Source organism: Lepus europaeus, chromosome 2 (assembly GCF_033115175.1).
Source record: "Lepus europaeus isolate LE1 chromosome 2, mLepTim1.pri, whole genome shotgun sequence".
NCBI lineage: Eukaryota > Metazoa > Chordata > Mammalia > Lagomorpha > Leporidae > Lepus > Lepus europaeus.
In genome coordinates this window covers 110366352-110385321 of record NC_084828.1, presented here as the reverse complement: position 1 = coordinate 110385321, position 18970 = coordinate 110366352, and the positions used below count along the sequence as shown (strand labels likewise).

Here is an 18970-nt window from a genome sequence, read left to right as displayed (position 1 = left end):
CTAATCTTCGGTGGCCTGAACTACAAGTCTATAGTCACAGGCATGTTCTGTAGTAGTTTTTCTAAGGTAGACAATGCCCATGAGGAAAGTTATATTCTCACTTTAAAACTTTCTTTCCCTTTGGTCTGAAAGGGAGGTTTTTTCTACTTACTGTTTACTTCGCTGATGGCAAAGTAAATCTAGCTATGAGATTATAATGTAAGCTCTTATTTTGGCTATGTTATTACAGAAAAATGTTAGCCATCTCTTTTATAAGGTCTAAAGATTAAATTGTGCGTCCTACAGATTCCTTCACAATAGAATTAGTTTCCTACCTTGAAGAGAATAGAGAAATGAAAGAGCAAGTTGGGCTTAGAATAGAGAAATGAGGCCGGTGCCGTGGCTCAACAGGCTAATCCTCTGCTTTGCGGCGCCGGCACATCTGGTTCTAGTCCTGGTTGGGGCACTGGATTCTATCCCGGTTGCCCCTCTTCCAGGCCAGCTCTCTGCTATGGCCCGGGAAGGCAGTGGAGGACGGCCCAAGTGCTTGGGCCCTGCACCCGCATGGGAGACCAGGAGAAGCACCTGGCTCCTGGCTTCAGATCAGCGCAATGTGCCGGCTGCAGGGGCCATTGGAGGGTGAACCAACGGCAAAAAGGAAGACCTTTCTCTCTCTCTCTCTCTCTCACTATCCACGCTGCCTGTAAAAAATAATAATAATAAAAAAAAAGAATAGAGAAATGAGGGAGCAAGTCCTAGATCGCTTGCTGACAATAGCAATATTACATGAATACTTAGCAAACCGTTTCAACCATTAGATAACAACTTAAGAAAACATTTACCAGAAGGTCCAATGCCTTCTATAAATTTTAAGAATCATGTATTTTGAAACATCTCTCAAATATCTAACATGGTGTAGTTTGTTTAACCAGTAAACTTAAGCACAAACATATAAAATGTTTTTAGTTTCTTTCTACCAACAAGTATAAAACATATGATACACAGATTCAGGTCACACGAATTAAAATGTATCTTTGACTAATTTTAGCAGCTTAAATTTATGGACAATCAGATAGGCCAATTAAAATAAAATTCTTAATAAAATTTTCCCATGTGGACATACAATATGTACACACATATAACATAACATAATAGACCAATATAGCAATTTTAATAATAGCTTTTAAAATCTTTAACTCTTTTTGTAAATTGCCAATTGATTTGAATTGCTTTTTGTTTTTAGTACCTCAGTTAACCACACTTTCTCTCAGTTGGTACTGTTAATACATTATTGGCTTCATCTGTTTACAGAGCCCTCCCAAAGTACTGAATACAATAGAAGTGGCTGAAAAAAGTCCATAGGAACCTATAGGAGGACAGCTAAACACAGAACCAACAACACTTTAGTTTTATGAGCAGCAAATCATATATAACTGTGGATGACAAAAGACTTTAAGTTGCCATGTTTAAAATTATAAACTCATCAACCAACAAGAGGCACTTGCTTACTTCACAGTATTTTTGAAAGCACCTGTAGGATTTTACAAGTATTTAACCCTTTAGGCCTCTGGGCTTTCTCATTAAGATAACTATCATGTCTAGTAACACAAGATCATTAGACTTTTTAATTCTCCAACATTTGTATTAATAGCATTTTCCATTATAGAAACTTAAAATTTAGTACCATGTCTCATCTTTTTTTTTTTTTTTTTTTGACAGGCAGAGTGGACAGTGAGAGAGAGAGAGACAGAGAGAAAGGTCTTCCTTTTGCCGTTGGTTCACCCTCCAATGGCCGCCGTGGCTGGCGCGCTGCGGCCAGCGCACCGCACCGATCCGATGGCAGGAGCCAGGTGCTATCCTGGTCTCCCATGGGGTGCAGGGCCCAAGCACTTGGGCCATCCTCCACTGCACTCCCTGGCCACAGCAGAGAGCTGGCCTGGAAGAGGGGCAACCGGGACAGAATCCGGTGCCCCGACCGGGACTCGCCGGCGCCGCTAGGCGGAGGATTAGCCTATTGAGCTGCGGCGCCGGCCACCATGTCACATCTTGACAGTACTTCTAATGTAATCCAAATAGCCTGATTAGCTGGTGTCTCTATATGATGAGAGACATAGGTCCTTCGATTTTTTCAGTTGGGCCCAAACTGGAAAAAACAAAGTCCCAGATTTATTGGAAATTTTAGAGTCCAGATTGTTTGAAACTTTGATTTTTTGAATGCCTGTCAAGAATGCCAAGAAGGCTCAAAATCCAAAATAACTGGTTGAAATAAGATTCCTTAAAATCATGACATAATATAGACCAAATTTGATCGTTGTTACCAGGTGATTATTCAAATCTTTGAAAATAAGAACATATTTAAATAACCCATAGCTCTTCATAAAAATTCAGCTGTTTTTGAACAATTAGAATTTAACAGACATCAAGAGAACATAATAGATTACTTTAACACATTGCTTTAACAGAGAATCAGATTTTAATTCTATGTCAAAGAGAAATTGAGCTTCCTGTGATCTTTCATATTGATGACCATGTTTCTGTGTTTCTGTGTGTAACACATCTTTAAGCATCTTTTGCAGGGCTGGACGAGTGGCAACAAATTCTTTCAATTTCTGTTTGCTATGAAAAGTCTTAATTTCACCTTCATTCACAAATGAGAGCTTTGCAGGATATAATATTCTGGGCTGGCAATTTTTCTCTCTTAGTACCTGGGCTATGTCTCGCCATTCCCTTCTAGCTTGTAGGGTTTCTGATGAGAAGTCTGCTGTGAGTCTAATTGGAGATCCTCTGAGTAATCTGACGTTTCTCTCTTGCACATTTTAGAATCTTTTCTTTATGTTTCACTGTGGTGAGTTTGATTACAACATGTCGTGGTGAGGATCTCTTTTGGTCATGTTTACTAGGGGTTCTATGAATTTCCTGTACTAGGATGTCTCTGTCCTTCTCCAGACCTGGGAAGTTCTGTGCAAGTATCTCTCTAAAAAGGCCTTCTAATCCTTTCTCTCTCTCCATGCCTTCAGGAACTCCTAGAACCCGAATGTTGGGTTTTTTAATAGTATCCTGTAGATTCCCGACAATATTTTTTAGATTTCTAATTTCCTCTTCTTTTCTTTGGTTTGACTGTATACTTTCCTGTGCTCTGTCTTCTAAGTCTGATATTCTCTCTTCTGCTTCACCCATTCTGTTTTTAAGGCTCTCTAATGTGTTTGTCATTTGATCTATTGAATTCTTCATTTCATTATGATTTTTTGTCACTATCACAGTTTCTTGTTCTACTAGTTGTTTCATTTCATTTTTATTCCTCCTTAATATTTCATTTTCGTGTGAGAGATTTTCTATCTTGTCCATTAAGGATTTCTGTAGTTCAAGAATTTGTTTGTGACGCCGGCGCCGCGGCTCACTAGGCTAATCCTCCGCCTTGTGGTGCCGGCACACCGGGTTCTAGTCCCGGTCGGGGCACCGATCCTGTCCCGGTTGCCCCTCTTCCAGGCCAGCTCTCTGCTGTGGCCAGGGAGTGCAGTGGAGGATGGCCCAAGTGCTTGGGTCCTGCACCCCATGGGAGACCAGGAGAAGTACCTGGCTCCTGCCATCGGATCGGCGTGGTGAGCCAGCCGCAGCGCGCCTACTGCGGCGACCATTGGAGGGTGAACCAATGGCAAAAGGAAGACCTTTCTCTCTGTCTCTCTCTCTCTCACTGTCCACTCTGCCTGTCAAAAATAAAAAAAAATAAAAAAATAAATTTAAAAAAAAAAGAATTTGTGAGAACTTCTTAATGTTCTTATCAATTTTTTGAGATCCACTTCTTGCATTTCTTCTATCTCATCATCTTCATAATATTGAATTGGGGTGTCTTTTTCATTTGGGGGCATCATAGTGTCTTCCTTGTTCTTGTTACCTCAGTTTTTCGTTTGTTGTTTGGCATATTGGAGATATTCTTTGATTTCTTCTCTGTGGTGTTTTTTCTTGTTATACTATGACTCTAGGTTAAGTGGACTGTTTTTGATGGAGCCTTAGAGGCTTGAGATGGGTGTGGCCTGAGAGCTCTGTTTGGTTCCTCAGGGTTGAGGGTGTGCCAAAGGTGACATTCCCAGGTTAGGCGTGGTAAATCTCTCTTCTTTCTTTCTTTTTTCTTTGTTTTTTGATTCAAAAGGGAAGTAATTCCACACAGCTCGCATTCCAGTGCTGGTGTGTTGAGTCTGCCGCACTCCACACAGGTCCACTGTGAATCACTAGTTCTGGAAGAGTTTCCTCTGCTGTTTCTTCCCCTACTTTTCCTTGAACCTGCAGTATCTCCACTTTTATTGAACTGTCTCTCCCCGGACTATCAGTGTGCTCCCTTCCTATTCTGCCATCTTGCCGCGCCTCCCCATCTTTTCCAATATTTGATGTTAGTGGCCTTTTTTATTTTAGCCATTCTGGTGTATGTGAAATTATATGTCATGGTTTTAATTAGCTTTTTCCTGATGACAAGCTGTTGAACACCTTTTTGAATGCTGTTGACCATTTGCACTTTTTTTGTTTTTATTTGAAAGGCAAAGTGATGGGGAGAGACAGAGAATTCTTCCATCTGTTGGTTCACACCCCCAAATGATTACAATGGCCAGGGCTGGGCCAGGCCAAAGCCAGGAGCCTCCCCTTTTTCTCACTCATGGGTAGCAGGGGCATAAGCACTTGAGCCATCTCCTGCTGTTTTCCCAGGCACATTAGCAGGCAGTTGGACAGGAAGCTGAACAGTTGGGACTTGAACCTGTGGTGTGATGTAGGATGAAAATGTGGCAGGCAGAGGCTTAACTGCTGTGGCACCATGACAGCCCCTGTACATTTTCCTTTTGAAGTGTCTTCTCAAATATTTGCCCATTTTTGTTTTCAGTTGCCTGTTTGCTGTTCATCTGTAGCACTCTGTGTGAGTAGTCTAGTAGCCTGGACAAAGTTGTTTGTTAGATAATGTGTTTCTTACCTTTTCATTTTCTTTCTTCTTTTTTTAAAAAATGTATTTATTTGTTTGAAAGTCAGAGTTAAACAGAGAGAGGAGAGGCAAAGAGAGAGAGGTCTTCCATCCTCTGGTTCACTCTCCAGATGGCCGCAATGGCTGGAGCTGTGCTGATCTTAAGCCAGGAGCCAGAAGCTTCTTCCAGGTCTCCCACAGATGTGCAGGGGGCTCAAGGACTTGGGCCATCTTCTTCTGCTTTCCCAGGCTATAGCAGAGAGCTGGATCAGAAGTGGAGCAGCCGGGTCTTGAACTGGCGCCCGTATGGGATGCCGGCGCTTCAGGCCAGCGCGCTAACCCACTGTGCCACAGCACCAGCCCCGCCTTTTCATTTTCTTAACAAGATTTTAATGAATCTTGTTTATCAGTTTTCCCCCTCATGTTTGGTGCTATTAGTGCTTTTGCTTAAGAATTCTTTACTTCCTTTAAGGTTATAGAAATGTTCTTTGTTTTCTGTCAAGAATATTAGTTTTTATAAGGGGTCTTCAAAGAGTTCATGAACATGACTATTACGAAAATACTGCATGGATGTAGTTTTTTGTACCAAAATAAACTGATCTTTAAATCCATTTTTCCATGAACTTTTTGAAGTTACATCATATTTAGGCCTGTGATCCATCCTAAATTAATCTGAGTTTATGGTGTGAGGTGGGGTTAAGGTTTTGGTTTGCTCTCTTTTTCATCCAGTTAGCCATTTTGTTTTTTAAAGATTTATTTATTTGAAAGGCAGCGTTAGAGAGAGAGGGAGAGACAGAGACTGAGAGAGAGAGAGAATCTTCATCCACGGTTTACTCCACAAATGGCCACATCAATCAGGGCTGGGCCAGGTCAAAGCTAGGAGTTTCATCTGGATCTCCCATGTGGCTGGCATGCTTTCTCAGGTGCATTAGCAGGGAGCTGGATTGGAGGTGGAGCAGCCAGGACTCAAACTGGCACCCATACGGGATGTCGGCACTGCAGGCAGAGGTTTGACCTACTGCGCCACAGCACTTCTCTGTTTTGTCTATGTGTTGTCCGTTCTTCAGCAAAGACCCTACTGCCTTGGGTTCTGTAGTTTATAAAAGTCTTGAAATCAGGCTCAAGCTTTGATATTTTTATAAACTTTAAAATATTTATTTATTTATTTATTTATTTATTTGAAAGAGTGACAGGGAGATGACAGAAGAAAAGATTTCCCCTCCGCTGGTCTTCCATCCACTGGTTTACTACCCAAATGGCTGCAACGGCTGGAGCTGAGCTGATCTGAAGTCAGGAGCCAGGAGCTTCCTCCTGGTCTCCCACGTGGGTGCAGGGGCCCAAGGACTTGGGCCATCCTCCACTGCCTTCCCAGGCCATAGCAGAGAGATGGATCAGAAGAGGAGCAGCCAGGACTAGAACCAGCACCCATATGGAATGCCAGCACTTCAGGCCAGGGCTTTAACCCACTGTGCCACAGTGCCGGCCCCTCTTATTTTAATGTTTGCAATGACATACTTTCAGTTTACTTTTTTTTTTTTTTTTTTGACAGGCAGAGTGGACAGTGAGAGAGAGAGACAGAAAGGTCTTCCTTTACTGTTGGTTCACCCCCCAGTGGCCGCTGCTGATCCGAAGCCAGAAGCCAGGTGCTTCTCCTGGCCTCCCATGTGGGTGCAGGGCCCAAGGACTTGGGCCATCCTCCACTGCCTTCCTGGGCCACAGCAAAGAGCTGGCCTAGAAGAGGGGCAACCAGGATAGAATCCGGTGCCCCGAGCGGGACTAGAACCCGGTGTGCCGGCGCCACAGGCGGAGGATTAGCCTATTGAGCCGTGGCGCCGGCCTCAGTTTACTTTATAATCACAAGCTTAACCCTCCTCTAAATAAAGAATTCACCAAGTAGTAAGTAGAAAAACTACTGTTCCTCAGGAGTATAATTTTTTTTTTTTGAGAAATGCTGGGAGCAGATATTGTTGCCTTGTCCCCAGTTTTAGAGTGAAAATCATCAGCGTTTCACAATGAAGTCCGATGACAGCCGTAGATTTTTCCCATATGTTCCTTAGCAGAGTAAGAAAATGAAATTTCTAGCTTGCTGACAGCTCTTTTATCATGAATGGATGTTGAATTTTGTCAAGATTTTTCTGCATCTCAAATGGTGGTTATATGTTTGTTTTCCTTTGTGCAGTAAATATATATATATATTACTTATATATATATTATATATTTATATATATATTTATCTTTTGGCACTTTCTCCTTAACTAAAACTAGAAAAAAGACTACTATTACTCAGGTTTTTTTTTTTAATCTGTTTCCCTGTGCTCTTTTTTAACTATTTATTTGAAAAGCAAAGTTTACAGAGAGACAGATCTTCCTTTCACTAGTTCACTTCCCAAACCAGCTGTAAGGGCCAGAACTGGGCCAATCTAAAGCCAGGAGCTTGTTCTAGGTCTCCCATGTGGGTGCAGGGATCCAAACACTTGGACCAGCCTCTGCTGCCATCCCAGGTGCATTAGCAGGGCGCTGGATCGGAAGTAGAGCAGCTGGGTCTCGAAATGGCACCTATATGGGATGCCATCATTACAGGTGGCAGCTTTACCTGCTGTACCACAAGGCCTCTATTACTCAGTTTTAACATCTGAACATCTTGGCATTGTTCAGGAGTATGATTTAGACACTTTATGTCAGACAGTCTTCATGAAATATAAACTAAAAAATACCATATATATTTTAGTAGAGTTATTTGACTTGAGTATCCTGCCTGAACCCAAAATGTCTCTTAAATCCTCACCATTGGTCTTTTTTTTTTTAAGATTTATTTTTTATTTACTTGAAAGGCAGAGTTAGGAAGAGACACAGAGATCTTCCATCTGCTGGTTCACTCTCCAAAAGGCTGCAACGGCCGGGCCTGGGCCAGACTGAAGCCAGGAGCCAGGAACTTCGTCCCGGTCTCCCGTGTGGGTGCAAGGGCCCAAGCACTTGGGCCATCTTTGCTGCTTTCCCAGGCCATAGCAAAGAGCTCTTCAACTGACACCCACATGGGATGCTGGCTTTGCAGGTGAAGGCTTAACCTGCGATGTCACAATACTGGCCCCCACCATTAGTCTTATATATATTTGATGAGATCGGGCATGTTCAGGGTGGTATGGCCATAGACAGTCTTATATATATTTGAAAGACAGAGTTAAAGAGAGAGAAAGACAAACAGACATACAGAAACCTTCCAACCTCTGGTTCACTACCCAGATGGCTGCAACAGCTGGAGCTGGACCAGGCTGAAGCTCAGAGCCTGGAACTCCAACCTGGTCATCCAGGTGGGTGGCAGGGGCCAAAGCAGTTGGGCCATCTGCTGCTTTCCTGGGCACATAAACAGGGAGCTGGATCAGATATGGAGCAGCTGGGACTTGAACTGGTGTTCATATGGGATGCCAGTTTCACAAGCAGAGGCTTAACCTACTGCGTCATAATGCTGGCCACACCATTAGTCTTATGCTTCCAAAAAAAAAAGAAAAGAAAGAAAAAATCAATCGCAGAAGATGGCATGTTGTATTATCTGAATGCTGACAGGATGGAAACAAAACAGGCAAGCTGGCCTCGATCTGGAGAACTCTTGCTAAGGACTTAGGAGAAAACTGGGCCTGAGAAGGCTGGGTGGGCCACCCCACCCAGTGGTGAAAAATGGATCTCCTTTGGGTGGTTGGCGTGGCTCACTTTCTTAGCCATGATGACAGCCACGGTTTCAGAAAACACGAAGAGCTGAGCACGAGCAGTGCCCCAGTGTGAATTCTGTGGTGACTGAGTCATCCCAGGAGCCATGTGCAGAAGCTAGAGACTGAGAGTGAGGTCTGAGGAACTGTACATAGCACAGATTTCTGATGGCAACTTTAGGTCATTGCAGGCTGAAGCCTGTGTTACTGTGAAATAACAGGAATTAGGTACTGGCCAGTGTCCCCAGTTCCTGATGCAGAGTTGTAGAAACACTTGGAGATACAGGCGCTAGGAGGATGTTTGGTTCTAATCGTTAGTCTTTGACCGATTCTGACACAGAGCTCCTGTCTGGGTATTTCTTGGGTGACAGGAGCACCTCTGTTCTGATGAGGTGACTCAAGTTGGACTCCTGGGCCACCTCCACATGGGGCCTGGTTGCCGTTGGAGCCACCCTTGTGATCACAGGGTTGGAACTTTGAGTCCTACCCATTGACCTGCAGGGACACGTTGATCACCCATAGCCAGTGATGAATCAGTCAGCCTAAGTAAAGCGTTCCCTGGAGTTGGATGAGCTCTGGCACATTAATTGAACCTGAGGAGGAGGTCGTGGGACCCCTGAGTTACATCGCCGGTCAGTCAGAAGCAGAGGTCACAACTGTACATGCAGTTGGCATCTGAAGTGAGAGGCAGTCTCATGGGACCGAGCCGTCAACCTGTGTGGGCCTGACGTTCTATCTGGGTAGATGGCATCAGAAATGATTTTTTTTGGGCTGGCGCTGCAGCGTGGTAGGTTAAGCCTCCACCTGCAAAGCTGGCATCCCATAAGGGATGCCAGTTCTAGTCCCTGCCGCTCCACTTCCTATCCAGCTCCCTGCACTGCACCTGGGAAAGCAGTAGAAGATGGCCCAAGTGCTTGGGCCCCTGACCCACATAGGAGACCTGGATGAAGCTCCTGGCTCTGCCCTGGCCCAGCCCCAGCTGAGCGGCCATTTGGGGAGTGAAACAGTAGATGGAAGATCATTCTTTGTCTCTTCTTCTCTCACTCTCTAATTTTGACTTTCAAGTAAATAAAATCTTTTTAAAAAAATGATGAAATTGTCCCCTGGAGAAATGCTTGACAAGTGGGGGAAATGCCCATACATGGGATTTCAGCAGTGTGACATTGAATGATGTGTGACATGGGGAGCCAAAAGGTTTCTTCAGAAAGCCCCTTGCAATGATTAAGAGCAGGAGCAGTGGCTGGCATTGTAGTGCAGCAGGTCAAGTCCCCACTTAACGATGACAGTGTCCTCTAAGGGAGCACCAGACCGAATGCCTGCTGCACAGCTTCTGATGCAGCTCCCCACCCATTTGGGAGACCCAGATGGACTTTGAGGCTTCTGGCCCAGTCCCAGATGTTGCTGCCATTTGGGGAGTGAGCCAGCAGATGGCAGCACTCCCACCACCACCACCACCATCACCACCACCACCACCACCACCACCGTGTGTGTGTGTGTGTGTGTGTCCATGTCCCTCTCTCTGTAACTCTGCCTTTTAAATAAATTTTTTGAAAAAAAAATTTAAAAAGAATGAAGGAGAAGGTAGTCAGGGAGAACCAGGAGGCAATGTCAAGTTTAGAAGGCCTGTTGAAGACTGAACTCTTGTGAGTGTGTCAGGCAGTGTCATGAACATTTCTAGCTCTCAAGCTAGCACATCCTACTTTGGAACAGCTCCCTTTCATACAGTCCTTTAACTGTTGCTCTTAGGAAGCCCTTCCCATATTCGTTGATGTCCTTAGGTTTCTTCCTATTTATTGATAACATTCTTAATACTCAGTACCTGAGTGACTTCTAGGCCCAGCTGATCTCCTTAATTCTGGACACTGAGCTTTTATGATCTCTTCCCACTAAAATGATGAAAAGGTGAATACATGCATAGAATTTGCAATATGGCACAGTCGCATTGTGTCAGAGGGGTGTGTGAAAATATACCACCACAATGTTAATGTGCAAGCCAATACAAAGCATTGGGAGGAAACTAATGGTAGCTCTATGGAAAAACAAATCATGCCAGTGTAACCTAATTTTTATAAGAACACTGTAAGGATCTGGAGGAAGCAGGGCACATATATCTAACTTCCTCATGTTGATTTGATTATGAATAACATCATCATCATCAACAGCCCAGGGAAACAGTTTAGCTCAGATGAGACCACGGTTCGAGGGTTGGAAAGTCGTTCAGAGACGTTAACAAGCATATAGTGATAGAAGAGGCTAATTCTTCTCACTTACCCTTTCAGAGGTCAGTTCGGGACCGGGTTTTTAAATCCATGACTGGTGATGTATTAGTGTATGTATTTGTATGCAAGAATATACTGGAAACAGAAGTCAAAATAACTTAGATACCGTACGCATTAATCAGTTGGACAAAAGTCAAATGAAGGCTACTTAAGTTTGCAAGTAAGAGGTTGAAGGTGCAGAAGGCTTGGCTTTGTCCCTCTTCTTGCAGAAAAAGCCCCTGGGCCGTGGTGAGCCGTGAGGGAGTTGAGCCATCCCAACAGCTGTGCTGCAAGTTTGTGCAGAAGACCTCGTGTCGGAAACCCCTGCTCTGGTTAAGAATCCTTGCAGTAATGAGAGCAGGCAGAAGACACAGTGAAATCAATCTCATCATTTTCGATCTTGACTAAGACTTCCAAGGATGATGTTTAGCCAAAGGCTATACATGAGGAAGACATTACAAAACTTACACAGTGGACAACAGGAGAGCTGGACAGTGCGTTTAGACAGCTAGTGAAGACGGCGCAGGAGTTACACCTAGCAGAGGTAGCTACGATACGAAAGGGTGAGTGAGCAGACTTAGCGGAGTTGGGCTGCCATCATCCCGATCACCCAGAAAGAGCATTGAAGCACAAAAGGAGTCAGCAGATGCACGCTGAAGGCCTCTCAGGGCCCACCAGGCACTCGGATTCCTGGGAACAAGGCGGGATGTGTGCAAGTGTCCATGCGCTTGGATAGCAGGGAGTCGGAACCACGCTCCCTGCTGGCAGTCAGGGACTAGAACTCCTCTGTCCCCATGGGACCGAGAGAGGAGGCTTGAACAGAGGGCATCACTGGAAGAATGGGCTGTTCCACGTTGTGGAGACAAAGCCTCAAGATGCAGCTGAGCCAGGCTATTGTCCTGGCCTAGCGTCTGGTCACAGCCGAGCAGAGCACAAAATGCCCTGGTTTGGGAAGTGTCCTGAGAGCCCGGCTGGAAGGACTGAAAACTACCTTGGGAAGAGGAGAGAGAGAGAGAGGAGGAAAATACGTCCAAACTCTTCATCAACATGAGCTGGCAAGCAGAAGTGACATGAACTTTGGTTTAAAAACTGCTCAATAAGCAAGACTGTAAAGGAAACAAACTCACTGTAAATGAAATTAATGGTCAAGACTTTTAGGAAAGACAGTAAAATATGTGTGTTTACAGTCCTTGAGGAAAAAAGCATATGGTTAATGAAAATTATGAAATACAAAGCAGGGACATAGAAAGGCAACAGGTGAGGAATATGAAAAAAGACCAGTGAGAACTTTCCTTATAGGGGCTTTAGTGCTATAGAAAAGAGACCCCAAATACCTCGACCCCCTTGCAGGTGTACTTCTCTCCTGCACTAGTCCAGGCTGGGGATTTCAGGTCAGTGGCTGGCTGTGCACACACACAGGGACCCAGCAAAGGGCAGCTACCCACATACTGTGGAGTGGCTCAGGTTGCCCCCAGGAGTGGGGAATGAGCCCAGTACCAGAGTGGTTCATGTAGCACCTGCTCACACCCCGTTGGCTGGAAAGAAGTCATATGGCCATGCAAGGGAGACTAGAAAACCCAGATCATCTAGGTGCCTGGGAAAAATAAGGGGACAGAAGTTTGGACAGCAGCTAACAGTACCTACCATACATTTAAGAGACAGCAGTTACATTGACAACAGATTTCTCATCAATAATAGGATTTAGAACAGAGACAGTGAAATCTTAAACTTAGATTCAATACAAACTAAACCATCATTCAAGAATGATAGGGGACAGCATTGTGGTGCAGCAGGTTAAGCTGCCACAATGGGACACCATCTGGGTGATGTTCTTGCCAGAAATGTTGATCTCACATTAAAGAAGCAAATAGATCCAAATTGGATGATATGCTACAAGATAACAGGCCACCACTCTTAAACAGATAAAAAATTACAAGAAACTATTCTAGATTAAAAATAAGACAGATGTAAGTTTTGATTGGGTCTTGGACTTTTTTTTATATATAAAAAAGATTGATTTATTTATTTGAGAGACAGAGAGAGACACACACAGAGAAAGGTCCTCCATCCGCTGGTTCACTCCCTAAATGGCCGCAAAGCCAGGGCTAGGCTGATCCGAAGCCAGGAACCTGAAGCCAGGAGCTTGGGTGCAGGGGCCCAAGCACTTGGGCCATCCTCTTCTGCTTTCCCAGGCCATAGCAGAGAGATGGATCAGAAGAGAACTAGCACCCATATGGGATGCCAGCGCTATGGCCACAGCACCGGCCCTGGATTTTTTTTTTTTTTTTTTTGACAGGCAGAGTGGACAGTGAGAGAGAGAGACAGAGATAAAGGTCTTCCTTTTTCTGTTGGTTCACCCCCCAGTGGCTACTGCAGCTGGCGCGCTGTGCCAATCCAAAGCCAGGAGCCAGGTGCTTCCTCCTGGTCTCCCATGGGGTGCAGGGCCCAAGCACTTGGGCCATCCTCCACTGCCCTCCCGGGCCATAGCAGAGAGCTGGACTGCAAGAGGAGCAACTGGGACAGAATCTGGTGCCCCAACCGGGACTAGAACCCGGTGTGCCGGCACTGCAGGTGGAGGATTAGTCTAGTGAGCCGCGGCGCCAGCCATAAGATAACCATTGTTAACACTTTGTAATATTTCCATCCAGTCTATATATAAACAAAGTTGAATTACACTATACATGGTTTAGTTTATTGCTTCTTTTTGTTCCATCTTACATTATTGAAAGTTCTCATTAACTAGTCCTCAAACACATTACTTTCAATAGTTATGTAGTATCTTTTTTTAAAGATTTATTTTATTTATTTGAAAGAGTTAAGAGAGAGGTAGAGACAGAGAGAGAGGTCTTCCATTTGCTGGTTCACTCCCCAGATGTTCACAACGGCCGGAGTTGCCCAGATCCAAAGCCAGGAGTTTCTTCCAGGTCTCCCATGTGGGTGCAGGGGCCAAAGCACTTGGGCCATCTTCTACTGCCTTCCCAGGGTATAGCAGAGAGCTGGATTGGAAGAGGAGCAGCCGGGACTAGAACCGGCACCCATATGAGATGCCGGTGCTTCAGCCTAGGGCTTTAACCCAGCCCCAAAGTATCTTTGGATAATTTATTTTTTACCCAAAATATATATTTTTATTTTATGAGATTTATTTTTGTTTCATTGAACCTAACATGCCACCAATTCTAAGACATGATTTTACGTACCACTAAAAAGGAAAACATCTTGCCAAATTGTAATGCAGTTTTATTTTGAACTTAAATTTGTCATCTTCATTGAAAGAGTGCCGTTAGGCTTAGTTTGTTAATTTATTTGGTTGTATGTTGTATGTTCATTATTATGACAAAATAAGCTAAATAAATTGGTTAAGATATTCCTAAAATGCCTTCACATTGAGTGCCCAACTTTCTTCAGCAATTAGGCTTCAGTACCTGCATTTCCCCCATAATACCATCATCTCTGCCATTGACAGCATTGGCACATTTAGACATGTTCCACTGCCTTTGCATTTTACACATTGAATGGGTGAACTGTACATGAATGAAACTTTTTTAAGAGTGTACCATGATTATATCTAGGATTTTCTTCAAGCCACAATTTTTTTTTTTTTTAATTTAAAAGGCAGAGAGACGGGGGGGTTTAGAGGGAAAGATACCTTCCATCTACTGGTTCACTCCCAAAATGCCTGCGGTACCTGGGCTGGGCCAGGCTGTAGCCAGGAGCTCCATCAGGGTCTCACACGTGGGTGACAGGGGCCCAGTGGGCTAACATCTATTGCCGTCAGAGGCCCATCGGCAGGAAGCTGGATTGGAAGCAGAGCAGGCAGGACTCAGCCCAGCGCTCTAATGTGGAATGCAGGCATCCCAAGCAGCAGCGTATCCCTCTGCACCACAGTGCCTCTTCCCCCAAGCCAAGATCTGATGCTGCAGCATTCCAGATCATAGCAGAAGGTGCCAACAGACTTCCAGACAACCATGACTATTCAGGTGGTTCTTTTTTTTTTTTGACAGGCAGAGTGGATAGTGAGGGAGAGAGAGACAGAAAGAAAGGTCTTCCTTTGCCGTTGGTTCACCCTCCAATGGCCGCCACAGCCGGTGCACCACGCTGATCCAAAGCCAGGAGCCAGGTGCTTTTCCTGGTCTCCCATGCGGGTGCAGGGCCCAAGCACTTGGGCCATCCTCCGCTGCCTTCCCCGGCCACAGTAGAGAGCTGGCCTGGAAGAGGGGCAACCGGGACTAGAACCGGTGTGCCGGTGCTGCAAGGCAGAGGATTAGCCTATTGAGCCATGGTGCCAGCTCAGGTGGTTCTTAAATGGCAGCTGATCAAAATACTGAGTGTTTGCACTTGTCCAGCCACACAACCTGGAGTAACCCCTGAGTTCACCCTGACTCGGGTTATGACAGCTACTTCACAGCCACCACCTGGCCAACAGAGACTGCAACACACATCAGCATCCTGACTTAAAAGATAGCAAAAGAAATGAAGGAACACTGTACCCTAAAGTAAGTGAAATACAGTCTTTGTTTTAAGATCAAATAACCATGTTTTAACTTTATAATTTCATTTTTTACCCACTTATCAAAAGCACATTATTCAAAGGCTTATCTAGTTGGGCCCCAGAGTTTATTCCTATGGGGGTAAGGGGGGAGGAGAGCCATTTCTCTTCCTGCTCCCCATAGACAACTTCTGCTGATTGTTTCAGTTTTTACCCTCATCTCAATAGCACGATTATATGCTTATATTTGTCACTGTTAAGCTTTACCTATTGGCCTACTAAAAGGAACATGATTCCTTAGGCCCTTTCCACACTGCTGGTGAGCCCCCCCCCCCATCACGTACCCATGAGCCTGTGCTCCTGTGCTGCTAGATAACTATGTTATCATCGTGGTCAGAACACTACTCACTGCTAACGATAGTAGGAGTCTGCAGCATCTCTCCACAGTTGACTGGTGCCTTACACATTGGTTATGTTTCCTTTCCTGAATACTTTTTTTTTGTTGTTTTCCTTTTGGTCATCTTCTCCCACTCCTTCTCCCTCCCCCCCCCCCCCCAGCGCCTCTCTGTTTTTTACTTTAAAGATTTACTTATGGGGCTGGCACTGTGGCACAGTGAGTTAAAGCCCTGGCTTGCTGCGCCAGCATTCCACATGGGTGCTGGTTCGAGTCCTGGCTGCTCCACTTCTGATTCAGCTCTCTGCTGTGGCTGGGGAAGGCAGTGGAAGATGGCCCAAGTGCTTGGGCCCCTGCACCCACATGGGAGACCCAGAAGAAGCTCCTGGCTTCAGATTGGCTCAGCTCTGGCCATTGCAGTCATTTGGGGAGTGAACCAGTAGATGGAAGACCTCTCTCTCTTGTTTCTCTACCTCTCTCTGTGACACTGTCTTTCAAATTAAAAAAAAAATAAATATTTTAAAACAATTTTAGCTATTTATTGATTTTAAAGGCAGAGTTAGGGAGAGACAGAGAGAGATCTTCCATCTGCTCATTCTCTCCCCAAATGGCTGCAACCTCCGGAGTTCCATCTGGGTCTCCCACCTGGGTGCAGGGGCTCAGCACTTGGACCATCTTCTGTTTTTCCGGGCACATTAGCATGAAGCTGGATTGGAATTGGAGCAGTCGGGACTCAAACCAGCACCAAATGGGATGCCAGTGCTACAGGTGGCAGCTTTATTGGCTATGTCATGACACCTGCCCCAGTCTTTGTTTTCTATATACTGAACTGCTGAACTCATCTGGGCCCACAATTTTCACTTCTGTTAAATCTCTCTGTTAAGTCTGTTAAATCATTTAAAGAAACTTGGAATTTCTATCTTCTTGTAGAAATCTCATAGCCATGTGCCCTGTTGTAATTTAGATTGTGGCTTTACATCTGGTACACAGATTGTCGTCTTCCACTTGGGGTCCTTCTTTTCTCATCTGATGTGTCCTGTTTCCAGGATCCCATGTTTCTTGGTTTATTCCTCCCTTTGGATGGAAAGTAGCTTCCACTGGCTTCCTAAGAACTTTGTGTGAGGCAAACATTTCTTAGTATATGGCTTTATTTTATATCCACAGTGAATTGGCCATTTAGCTTGGTCTAGAATTCTGTGTTGGAATTTTTTTAAGAAAGCTTTTATTGGCTGGTGCCATGGCTCACTAGGCTAATCCTCCGCTGCGGCGCTGGCACTCCAGGTTCTAGTCCCAATTGGGGCGCTGGGTACTAGTCCCGGTTGCTGCTCTTCCAGTCCAGCTCTCTGCTGTGGCCTGGGAGAGCAGTGGAGGATGGCCCAAATGCTTGGGTCCCTGCACCTGCATGGGAGACCGGGAGGAAGCACCCGGCTCCTGGCTTCGGATCAGCGCAGCGCTGGCCGTGGCGGCCATTAGGGGAGTGAACCAACGGAAGGAAGACCTTTCTCTCTCTCTCTCTCTCTCTCTCTCTCTCACTAACTCTGCCTGTCAAAAAATAATAAAAAAAAAAAGAAAGCTTTTATTTAATGAATACAAAATTCATAGGTACATCTTTAGGAATATGGTGGTTCTTCCCCCATACCCACCCTCCCACCCCAACTCCAGTCCCACCTCCCATCCTATCTCCTACTCCCTCTCCCATCCCATTCTTCATTAAGATTCCTTTTTAAATTTATATACAGAAGACCAACTCTATACTGAGTAAAAATTTCCACAACTTGCACCTACACAGACACACACGTACTGTTTGAAAACAAGTTTTACAGTTAATTGTCATAGTGCAGCTCATTAAGGACAGAGGTCCTACATGGGGAGCAAAGTGCACAGTGACTCCTGTTGATTTAACAACTGACACTATTATTTATGACGTCAATGATCACCTGAGGCTCTTTTTTTAAAAGATTTTATTCATTTATTTGAGATCTAGAGTTACAGACAGTGAGAGGGAGAGACAGAGAGAAAGGTCTTCTGTCCGTTGAGTCACTCCCCAAATGACCACAATGGCTGGAGCTGTGCCAATCCGAAGCCAGGAGCCAGGTGCTTCTTCCTGGTCTCCCATGTGGGTGCAGGGGCCCAGGGACTTGGGCTGTCTTCTACTGCTTTCCCAGACCACAGCAGAGAGCTGGATTGGAAGAGGAGCATCTGGGAATAGAACCCGGAACCCATATGGGATGCCGGCGCCACAGGCAAAGGATTAACCTACTGTGCCACAGTGTTGGCCCCTACCCAAGGCTCTTGACATGACCTGCCAAGGCTATGGCCCTTATGAGTCCACAAACTCCATTAGTATTTAGACAGGGACATAAGCAAAGTAGAAGTTCTCTCCTCTCTTCCGAGAAAAGTACATCCTTCTTTGATGGCCTGTTCTTTCTACTGGGGTCTCAATCACAGAGATCCTTCATGTAGATCATTTTTTGTCACAGTGTCTTGGCTTTCCACGCCTGAAGTGCTCTCATGGGCTTTTTAGCCAGATCAGAATGCCTTGAGGGCTGATTCTGAGTCAGAGTGCTGTTTAGGGCATTTGTCATTCTCTGAGTCTGCTGTGTGGACTGCTACCCATGTTGGAATATTCTCTCCTTTTTAATTCTATCTATTGTTATTACCAGACACTTATTTTTATATGATCCCTTTGACACTTAAGCCTATCTACATGATCAATTACACACTTAATATGATCACTTTCACATGTAAGATACCATTAGTACCACCCAGCTTAACGGGATTTGGAGTCCCATGGCAAATTTTTAGCTTTACCCTTAGGGGTAAGTCCATGGGAATATGTGCTGAACTGTACACCTCTTTCATCTCTTAGTCTCACTCTTATATTTTACTGGGATCTATTTTCAATTGGATTTATACACCTGTAAATAATTCTATGTTAAGTAATGAGTTCAACCAATGGTATTAAGTAAAAAGAGAAAATAATAAAAAAGATAATAAACTGTTCCTTGACAGTCAAGACAAGGGCTGTTCAAGTCATTGCTTCTCAAAAGTGTCAATTTCACTTCTACAGGTTTCCTTTTAGGTACTCTATTGTCACAGGTCAGGGAGAACATATGGTATTTGACCCTTTGGGACTGGCTTATTTAATTAAGTATGATGTTTTCTAGAATCAGAATCCATTTTTTTGCAAATGACAGGATTTTTTTTAAC

At 44.6% G+C, this 18970-nt stretch overlaps 1 protein-coding gene across 1 annotated transcript in view; it reads left to right on the top strand.

The window, feature by feature from the left end:
- GPR160 (G protein-coupled receptor 160) overlaps positions 1 to 18970 on the top strand; it is a 58321-nt gene that overhangs the window by 9180 nt on the left and 30171 nt on the right. The gene's annotated exons all lie outside the window — the stretch shown is intronic.